Source organism: Psammomys obesus, unplaced genomic scaffold (genome assembly GCF_907164565.1).
Source record: "Psammomys obesus unplaced genomic scaffold, mPsaObe1.curated_primary_1811, whole genome shotgun sequence".
Taxonomy (NCBI): domain Eukaryota; kingdom Metazoa; phylum Chordata; class Mammalia; order Rodentia; family Muridae; genus Psammomys; species Psammomys obesus.
Window position 1 is genome coordinate 4,015,072 of NW_026594216.1, and position 9,824 is coordinate 4,024,895.

Below are 9,824 nucleotides of genomic sequence, written 5' to 3' on the forward strand. Positions count from 1 at the left end.
TTTAGAAAGTCATTTTCTTCCTCCTCACTCATTGGTTAGTAAGGGCTTTCAATTGGCTGCCCAAGGGACGAATACTTGTATTTCTATGAAGTTCTGTTTGCAACACTCATCACATTCATCTGTGTCGGCCGGGACGACTTCATTCACTTTTAGCTCTTTAATGTATTTACTCAAGGACTAATTATTAGGAACTGACAGATGTGAATGTGTGTGCATCTATACAACTGCATGCTATGTACATGCAGGTACTAGAGAAGGCCAGGAGAGCGTGTTGAGTCCTCTAGAGCTGGAGTTACAGAAAATTGGGAGCTTCCTAGTGTAGCTACTAGAAACTAAACTGCTTTGGGAGAGCAGCAAACATTCTTTTTCATGAGCTGTCTCTTCAGCCCAGGCACTGACATTTTAATAACTGATTTCTATTGAACACATTGCTTCCATTAAGAAGTTTTTACTTACTGCAAATTATTTTTATGTAATCTATATTTGTGTGCATCTGCAACCTGAGCAATTTAAATGTTTCATGTTTTTCTTTCAAATTTTCTTCAAACCTCCCATGTGTCACCATCATTATCATCATCATTATCACCACCACCACCACCAAGAGCAGTAATGACGATATATAAGAACATGTCTATAGAACTTCCAGTGTTCCAGGGCTTTCTTTTTATTAATTGATTTGACACTTAAATAATCCTGTGAGTTAGTTGCTATTATTCTTATTACAAGTGAGGCATAAAGTAATTGATCCCAGGTCAACTAGACTTGATACTGGTGACACACTGATCACAGTCTGCTTCTTTTTCTTTTCTTTTCTTTTTTTTTTTAAAGAGTTTTATAATGTGTATTTACATATACTTTGAATTTTCTTTTTTTAATTAATTAATTAATTTTTATTAATTACAGTTTATTCACTTTGTATCTCCCCCCATAAGGCCCTCCCTCCTCTCCTCCCTGTCCCATCCTCCCTCCCCAACTCCACTGAGGAGAAGGGAGGTCCTCCTCTCCTTCCTTCTGATCTTAGTCTATGAGATCACATCAGGAATGGCTGCATTGTCATCTTCTGTGGCCTGATAAGGCTGCTCCCCCCTCAGGGGGAGGTGATCCAAGAGCAGGCCAATCAGATTATGTCAGAGGCAGTCCCTCTTCCCATTACTATGTAACCCACTTGTCCAAGTGTCCTCTCCAGATCTTACTGTTTCCCACTTCCTTTCTAAGATTCCCTGCAGTCTGCCCAAAGGTTGCCCATAAGTCTCAGTATCTGCATTGATAGTCTGCAGGGCAGAGCCTTTCAGAGGTCCTCTGTTCCCTCTCTCTAGTCTAAATAAAATAGAGGAAAGGGATGATTTGCTGCAGCTCATAAAATGGGGAACTTTGTAAATTGAGGTTAATTGTTTTTAATTTGCCAAATGAAATTTTTAATTTTATGATAGGGGATAGAAACTGTGGTAGTGAGGCCAAAGGGCTGAGCATCAGCAACTGTGGGCAAGGCAGATTTTGTCCCCCAGGAGTGACAGTTTGAGGTTTTAACACCCAGGTCCTGCTTTGAGGGCCCAAGTCCGAAACCACCAGTCATCAGTCCAAACATGGGGCACAAACAGGGTCTGAGCCTGCTAGAATGACAAGGCTCAGGCCTTACCCGTCATGGGAGCGGCCTCCTCCAGGCGAGGTCGTCCTTAGGTGGACCAAGGCTTATATGTTCATTCCGTCTCTGACTTACCAGACCACTCACTTTGTGGAAAGTAACGCTTTTTTAGATCGCCTGCCCACAAGATATAAGATAGCTCACCCAAAAGTGGCCATGGAGAATTTTGAAAGCCTAATCTTGGTCAATTTTTTATCACATTTTACCACAGTGAACGTTAGCCAATTATAACAGCCAATTAGGAAGCTGCAGGAACCATTAGGGAAACTCCACACTTATTTGTCCCTAACTAATAGCGAAACCAAGACCTCCCCCTGGTTGTTTTGAGGGACGAGAAGTCAAGGCGTTCAGGTGTTGTGCCGCTCTTGTCCATGGTGGAGTCCACGGGGGGGGGGGGGGGGGGGGTCCTCCGTGGTGTTCAGGCGATGATAATGGACCGCAACGGGTTTCATTGCTGAGTCTACCTGTGACTTAATAAAGCTGGTTAATTTATTAAAGGCCCAAGGGCCGAAGGAGAGGAGTAAGAGAATACCAACAAAAGGTCCCAACAGGCTTGGGAGCAGGGTAGTAATCCAGGGAGAAATAGAGAACCAATTTTGGTACCAGAATTCAAAAAATCCCTTTTTGTAAGAAAGACCGAATTAACTATATAGGTAGTTAATCCAAGAGAGCAAGCCAGATAAGTATTATCAGGAGCTTTAGTATAGGTGAAGGAATTATTTACAACAGAGGTTTGATTGCAAACTTGTAATAAAGAAGCGGGGGGGGGGGGGAAGCATATTTGGTCCTAGTAAGCAATGTCCTAAGCCTGATACCATGAGGATCTTTTCCAAATAATTTAAAGGAATATTCTCGACCCAATCTTAAAATTTGTGCCACTAAAGAATGGTATGAAGGCAAAACTAGAAGGGGAGGCAGATAAATGAACCCAAAATAATGGTCCTTTCTGCCACAAGAGACCGGTAGGGGAAAAGGTTGTAGGGAAAATAAGTAGCCATAAGGGGGAAGCAGGAGAGTAATATTTAATATTCTGATCTTGAATTGCCCTTTCAACAATTCGCAAAGAAAGCTTAGTCTCCTCTTGGAGAGGAGGGGTCGGGTGGTCACTGGAAAGGCCATTTGGACAGGCAGTGTAGAGGCAGAGGAAGTTTTAGAGGGGGGAGTGGCAGGGGGGAGACAAGAAGGGGCACAGGCAGTCTGGAGGTCAGTCCAGCGGGTGGACAGATGAGAGATCTGTTCCTGGAGGCGAATAATGTCTGTGAGGTCTCGGACTTGAGAGGAGAGGCGGAGTTTAGTCTCGGAGGAAACTTGAGAGGGTGCAGGCAAAGGAGGAGGAGCCAAGGACAGAGGCGCCCGAGAAACATACAGTGGAGGGACCGTAGCCAGGGGGGGCCAGTCTAGATTATGATAATGGGCAGCCTCGTCCTCCAGAGTAGCAGCATCACCAGGGTCAAGCGGCTCTTGAGGTGGCAGAAGGGGGTTTACAGGATTTGTAAGCTGAGGAGTAGGACGGGAAGAGAGGGCGTGTTCAAAAGACAGGGAAGGGAGGATCTGAGGAGAACAATCCTTAGAATTAGAGGAGGCTTCTAAAAGTGAAAGTGAAGCAGAGGCTTGAGACAGAGGTCGAGAAGCGGCTTGAGAGGCGGAACAAGAGGCAGAGTGGAGGCAGAATTCAGCAACAGATAAGAGTCTGCGCTTTTTAGGATCATCGTCTGCATTTTCGACGATATCTGTAATTAATCCCCAGTAGGAGAAAACAGTAGGGGAAACGGAAGATTCTCCTTCAGTTTCCATTCTTTGATTTAATTCTCTTCCAACCTTTTGCCATTTTTTAGGATGAATGGTTGGCCCGTCTATCATAAACCAAGGACAGGCTTCATCAATAAAACAAAAGAAATTTATGAGGTCCTTTTTCTTAACCCTTCTCTCTCTCTGAGGGAAGTCTTGAGATCCCGAATGAAACATGCTTCCTTTGACAATGAATAGCCCATCTTGATAGGACGGAATGATGAGGGAGAACAACACTTACCAGGCCTTACCATTTCGCGGGTCTAGAAGCGGTGGCCTTCAGGGAGAATAACCGGTCACTGTTCTCGGGAGTCTCCATCCGGAAGGGATTCGTTCTTCTAGCCCCACGTTGGGCGCCACCTGCTCCGGCCAGCGGAGCTAAGGTTATTCTTGGGTTAAAAGAGAATCCAAACCTGTGAAAAGATGGGTGAGAAAGAGAAACCAGTCCAAGCAAACAGGTGCTTGTCAAGGACTAACTTTACTGAGCAGAATCAGCTTTAAATAGGGTTCAGGATGAGGAAGTAGGGTGGGTGAAAAATTACAGATTCTTCTTGGCCAGGGGCCTGAAACATCTTGTGATAAGCCATGGTTCTGTGAGCACATCTCTGCTGTTGCCAAGCAGTATGTTTACCGCAGGTAAGGAAACGGGCAAGTTGAGGCAGGTTGGTGAGTTTCTACAGGTGGTCTCTAACATCTCCAAGCAGTATGTTTACTGCAGGTAAGGGAACAGGCATCTCCAAGCAGTATGTTTACTGCAGGTAAGGGAACAGGCAAATTGAGGCAAGTTGGTAAGCTTCCACAGGTGGTCTCTGAAGTTGGCGAGTTCCCTCAGGTGGTCCCTGACACTCTGTGTCAGGCTCCTGTCTTGTTCCCTCTTTTCTCCTTCTTCTGATGTCCATCCTCTTTGCCTTTCTGGATAGGGATTGAGCATTTTAGCAAGAGTCTTCCCTCTTGATTAATTTCTTTAGGTGTACAGATTTTAGTAGGTTTATCCTATATTAAATGTCTATATGAGTGAGTATATACCGTGTGCGTCTTTCTGCTTCTGGGATAGCTCACTCAGGATGATCTTTTCCAGATCCTACCATTTACCTGTAAATTTCATGATTTCCTTGTTTTTTTATTGCTGAGTAATATTCCATTGTGTAGATGTATCATTACCAGGCCACAGAAGACAATGCAGCCACTCCTGATAAGACCTAATTGACTAGGATCAGAAAGAAGGAAAAGAAGACCTCCACTATCAGTGGAATTGGGAGGGACATGCGTGCAGAGGGTGGAGGAAAGGAGGGATTGAGACAGGAGAGGGGGAGCCATAGGGGGAGAATGCTCTAATTGCCTAATCAGTGTATTCTTGTGTTCAACCACTCTAAGACCTGGAGGGGAAAGGAGCTCCATAAGGAGAGCAACAGAACCAAAAAATCTGGGCACAGGGGTCTTTTCTGAGACTGATAGTCCAACCACGGACCATGCATGGAGATAACCTAGAACCCCTGCACAGTTGTATCCTATGACAGCTCAGTGTCCAAGAGGGTTCCTAGTAATGGGAACAGTGACTGACTCTTTGATCACCTCCCCATGAGGGGGAAGCAGCCTTACCAGGCCACAGGGGAAGACAATGCAGCCAGTCCTGATGAGACCTGATAGATTAGGGTCAGATGGAAGGGGAGGAGGACCTTCCCTATCACTGGACTAGGGGAGGGGCATAGGAGAAGAAGAGGGAGGGAGGATAGGATTGGGAGGGGATGAAGGATGGGGCTACAGCTGTGATATAAAGTGAATAAACTGTAATAAACAAATAAATAAAATGTTTTTAAAAAGAAAAAAAAAAGAAAACATCCATAGGTGGCCTTTGCGGAGAGAAGATAGATAGAAGCCCACCAACAGTGAGACAACTTTTTATCCAATCGACATCTCTGTGCTGGTCTTTGACACTTTACTTAATAGAGAGAAATGTTCCAGAGAACTTCTCAGGGAAATCCAACTGAGTATTGTGGCTTTTTCTGACTTGGTCCAATCTGCTGAATCATGCTGATTCATGTTACTGTTTAGTGTTGGCATTTGGATTGGACTGTTGGTATTGGATGATGAAGAGTGGACTCATTCCAAGGACCTACTTCTAAAAAGGTCTATAGCCCTCTTTTCCTAATAACCTTCTTTTTCCCCTCCCTCTGGTCAGTGGACTGGAAGGGAGGTAGAAGTGTTTATGAACCCTAAATAAAGTACATTTCTTTAAAAAGAAAAATCTAAGCATACACATCTGAAATCAGATGTAAAAGGACTTAAATAGTGGGAGTCACTTAGTGAGAATTTTTTCATAGCCATATAGAATAAAATCCACTTCTATAGCAATTATTATAAGATAGAGTGAAAAAAAATGAAAATGTCAGAAAAACCAAATTCTTATCTGATTGTAACTGCCCTATCTAATATGTATTTATTTATTAACAAACATATGGATCACATTATCAGTGTTATTTTAGGTAGCTTTACAAACACACACACGCACATCCACACTCTCGTACACATGTACACTCATGTACCAATTGTGTGAAAAAGTTACCATTATTATCAAGCTTATTTTATAGAAGACCCGAGGCACGAAGTCATCAGATCGCTTGCCCAGGGTCACACAAAGCCAGGATTAGCAGAGCTGGGATTCAAGTCCAAGCACATTGATACCAGTCTGTGTTTTTAATTGCTGTGCCATTCTGCTTAATCCTACTTAAGCTAGGGAATGAAAGGGCTGTCTGGCATTTTAGCTCATGATTTTGCATAAAGAGGGGCATGGACTGTCACCACAGGCTTCTCAGACATCTCTTGGCACAGAATGGAGTATCTGGAACTAGACATGCTCTTTTACCCATTCACAGCTTTTTGTTGTTCGTAGCCATAATGATCATAACTTTGGGATTTAGCATAGCATTAATCAATAGGAATTAAGGGCTTCTCCAGAAAATTCTGGACCTAAGGTTAGGCATGATCATACCACACAGAAGTAAGTAACCATGCTGCTTTTTCTGTACAGTGATGAATAAGCAAGTTCACGTTGCATTACACTGTTTAGGCAGAGAGAGAAAAGCAATGTGGAAGACTGAAGTGGAATTTTCTACTTCATTTGTTAATGAAATATCTGAAAGCAGTTTCCACAACAACAAAGTATTCCAGATCCAGTAACACAAATTCCAGCTGAGTGATCAGATTCCACCTAATTAAAAATTCCTTCTCTAATTTCAGATTCTCTTTGTTTATGATCCTCTCTACCTTCTGTTCTAAATTGTTGTTCACTGTGTTTTCCAGCTGCTAAGTTCTTTATTGTATTTTTCCCTGGAGGTAGCTATATACTGATAACGGTTAAAATAATTTCATATGTAAATATGCAAGGAATATGTAAATATATATACATTAATTCTGGAGCAATTCTAAATTAAAATGTATAAATACATTATTTTCAGACTGTCTCTGAAATTCTTATGTAATCACAACTCCTTTTGAATGTGAGCTGGAGATTGGACAGAGTTGTGATTATTTATTAATCATATGCTTAATATTCCCCATGCTGCTGTAAACTGTCTGGGGAGACATGCTGCTAAGAATAAACTTTCTCAGCATTGCAGTATGGTGCAGACTCTTTTCTACAGGGAAAAGAAAGAAAGAAACGTATCTGTTCACCTATTTCGAAGTAAATTGCTAATGATTTTGCCCATTTGAGCTGAGAAGTAATTAGCGGCTTGGGATAGAGTCCAAAAATATCAAGAACTTGAAATTGTGTTCTTCTAGGTACTGAAATGCTCATTTTGGATTTTGCTATAACTTCTGTATATTTTGCACATTTCCTTTCCTTTGGCCACAATCTTAAAAGAAGAATCTAGATTTTTCTGAATATAGTAATTTAAAAGCTACAGCTTAATTTTATAAAGATATGTTAAAACTGTATGAGTTTAAAAAAGAAAAAAAAAAAAGCAGTCACTTAAGCCACTTAGGTGCCTTTTCTTTCCTCCACAGAGGCAAAGCAAGAGGTTGCAAAAAGCTCATGTCAGCCTCTGAGGATGAGATGCTAACAGCAACTGACCTTGGCTTCATAGTTTAATTGTTATTTTCAAAGACCAGGCATTTCTGCAAAGGCTTAAGCAGCTTCAAGGTCATCTGATTTTGTATTCTGATTTTTTTCCATCCTGTTATACAAACGTTCAAATGATGGCATAATTTCATCTTTACAACCTTCAAGACAGTTATCTGTTTGGGTAAAGTTTCTGCTGTTGAACCACTCAGAAAGTAGAGTGAATCCATAATCCAAAGTTTCCTTCCATCCTTCCTTGCAGACACCAGTCATCATACGGCCTGGAAATTGAGACTGGAGCTCGGTGATTCTGTAGTAGTTGGTGGGCCTGATGGACGTGACTCAGGAACGTGGTCGTGGAGGTCCTCATCAAGATCTCACCAGTCAGTATTGCTGCTAGGTGCTTGTACTTGTTAGTTTTGGTTCAATATGACACAAACTAGAGCCATGTGAAGGGTGGGAACTGGAACTGAGAAATACCTCCATAAGACCTGGCTCCAGGCATGCTTTTAGGACATTTTCTTAATTTGATGACTGATGGAGAAGGGCCCCTATCCCCAGGCTGGTGATCCTGGTCTATAAGAAGGCAGGCTGAGCAAGCCAGTAAGCAGCACTCCTCTATGGCCTCTGCATCCTCCAGGTTCCTGCCTGGTTTGAATTCCTGTCTTGTGACTTGGAGTACATAGCCAAATAAACCAAAGTTGCTTTGGCTCATGGTGTTTCATCAAAGCAATTGTAACCCAACGTAAGACAGAGATATAAGTGTATCTTCTTGGTTCTTACAAGGATGGTGATACATCCTTGTAAGAAAAAAAAAAGTATAATTCCAAAATACATCACACTAAACTTAAAAGAGTTTGTTATCAGTTATTTTTATTGCTATTTCTGAAGCAGTCTTCAGTTGTAAAGATTTTGACAGATAAAGTATACAACCAGAAATCATTATAGAAACCACAACTGGTCAAATCAATTAACCTTAGGGTGCCCACCGCAGCTAATAAATTTATAACATAACCCCTATACTTAGGGAATACCACAGTAGAGGGGGGAAAGATTCTAAGATCCAAAGGACTAAGACATCTGTTGTGAAATAATGTCACCTAAAAAGCCTGGGATGTGGGCTAGGGAGATGGGGACACAGTAGGGAAGGAGTAGAGGATGACGACTGATCAAAATAATATTGTATTCTTGTGAGGTTTCTGTTCTCTCCAGGTCCTTCCATCTTTCCCTGATACTTCCACAGGACTCCCAGAACTCTGCCCCATGCTTGGCTGCCAGTCCCAGCATGTGTTCTGATCCACTAGCAGTCAAGTTAGGCTCCCATCTGCAAGCATAGCAGAGCATCATTATTAGTGTCAGGTGCTGGCTCTCTACTGTGGGGTGGGTCTCAGGTTGGGCCAATTATTGGTTGGACTTTCCCTCAACCTTTGTTTCCTCATTATCCCTGCACTTCTTGTAGGCAGGGTAATTTTTGGATCACAGATTTTGTCAATGGGTTACTGTTCCCCTCCTTCCAGTAGGAGGGGACGGGAACCTCACAAGAAGACCAACAGAGACAACTAACCCAGTCCCATGGGGGCTTTCGAGACAGGGACAACAATCAAGGCGCATGCGTGGTTTGGACCTAGGTCCCCCGCACGCATGTAGCCGCTGGGCTGCTTGGTCTTCATAGGGGTTGCCTGGCAAGTGTGTGTGTGGTGGTGTGTGGGAGGGCTGTTCTAACTTGCACTCTATTTCCTGCTTTTGGATAACTTCCCCCTGGCAGAGTTACCTTGTTTGGACTCAGGGGATGAAGATATGCTTAGTCCTGATGTGACTTGATATGCTGGGGAAGGTTGATACAGGGAGAGGGGGCTGTCCTTTTCTGGGGGGAAAGGGAGAGGGGAAGGAAAAAGGGAGGAAGAAAGGGCTGGGAAATGAGGAAGGAGGTGGCATCTTTGGTATGTAACATAAATAAATAAAAAAAGAGAATAAATTAAAAAGAAAACAAATACTATTTTATGATATAAGGATATAATTTTCAAAGAATTAATACAAATATACTAATGAAAAATGTACATCCACTTTTTCTCATTTGCATTTTGAACAAATCTAAATTTCAAGAATAAATATATGTAAGGCTGTATAAAGTTTATTTTCAATTTAAATTCTAAATTTTGCCTGATAAACATTATAATTACATTAGTGTGTGTGTATGTATGTATGTGTGTGTGTGTGTGTGTGTGTGTGTAGGAATTTTAATTCAGAACACAGTTGCTCTGGCAAGAGATCACATCCAAAGACTTTCTCGGTCTGTGTGATCTGGCTGGAATACAGATATGCCTTTAACCCCAT